This window comes from Pteropus vampyrus, unplaced genomic scaffold (genome assembly GCF_000151845.1).
Source record: "Pteropus vampyrus isolate Shadow unplaced genomic scaffold, Pvam_2.0 Scaffold63, whole genome shotgun sequence".
Taxonomy (NCBI): domain Eukaryota; kingdom Metazoa; phylum Chordata; class Mammalia; order Chiroptera; family Pteropodidae; genus Pteropus; species Pteropus vampyrus.
Genome location: NW_011888844.1, coordinates 541,168 through 542,288, shown reverse-complemented (window position 1 = coordinate 542,288; position 1,121 = coordinate 541,168). Strand labels below are relative to the sequence as shown.

The window sequence follows — 1,121 nt, the reverse complement described above, 5'->3', positions numbered from 1 at the left end:
ATCTTATAGTTAACATTTTTGTATAACATATGACAATTCATATTTGTTTTTGGATATTTTAACATTTTTTAGTGTCATAAATAATTATTCCATTAAATTTTCTTCCACCTCACCATCATTAGGGTGACTCATGATTTTAAAATCAAGTTTGAAGACGTGGTTCCATAGTGTAGTGGTTAGCACGTTTGCTTTACACGAAGAAGGTCCTGGGTTCATGTCTCAGTGGAGCTACAGTCCATGGTCTATGGCCATGCCACCCTGAACAAACCTGATGTCTGATCTCGGAAGCTAAGCAGGGTCGTGCTTGGTTAGTACTTGGATGGGAGATCACCTAGGAAGACCAGGTGCTATAGGCATAAATAATAATAATAAAATTAAAAAATCAAGTTTGTTAAAAAAAAAACAATGTCACTTAATTGTTGTTTAAATAGTAATCTATCTAATAACGTGTTGTTAAACATATTCTATTTTCTTTGTATACTAATTATTTTTCTATTATGTGGAATTTTTTAAAAAAGAAAAACTCATGGGCTGGGTTTGCTTATGAGACTAAACAAAAGGTGAAGATTTGCCTTCCTCTATTTCAACTGCCAAGTGAAGCAAGACACTGGTCCTCCAATGGAGACTGCTAAGTTAAGAAAGAACTTAAGTCTGTTTTATTCTGAATTACACAGGAAAAATAGGTGGCTTTTTTATTATATTTTCTTGAGTAGTCCCCATATTCAAGCACTCCATGTTACACTGCTATTTTTTTCATTTGTTTGATTTTTTTTAAAGATACCATTAAAACAAACTTACAAAGTTTTAGAAGTTATATTGAATTTAGAAAGCTTCTTTTTTCTTTACAAAAGATGAAAACATTAAAGGTTTTATAATTGAATTGACATGTTTCCATACACAATTTAGAAAAAAAAGTTTTATACAGATTCTAACGATAAACTTAACAACATTTGGTTATCAAAATTTTTAAAAAGAGTAATATTATATTTCTCTTCACATATATTTGAGTGACATTTTATAAAGTATGACAATTATCTAAAAATAATTTGACAACTGAACTCCTTTTAGGAATGAACTAGAAACTAAAATAAATAGAAAAAAGATACTAAATCGGACATTTA

At 29.4% G+C, this 1,121-nt stretch overlaps 1 pseudogene; it reads left to right on the top strand.

The window, feature by feature from the left end:
* The first annotated feature begins 240 nt into the window (after positions 1 to 240).
* On the top strand, positions 241 to 356 carry LOC111740413 (annotated as a pseudogene).
* Positions 357 to 1,121: the final 765 nt, after the last annotated feature.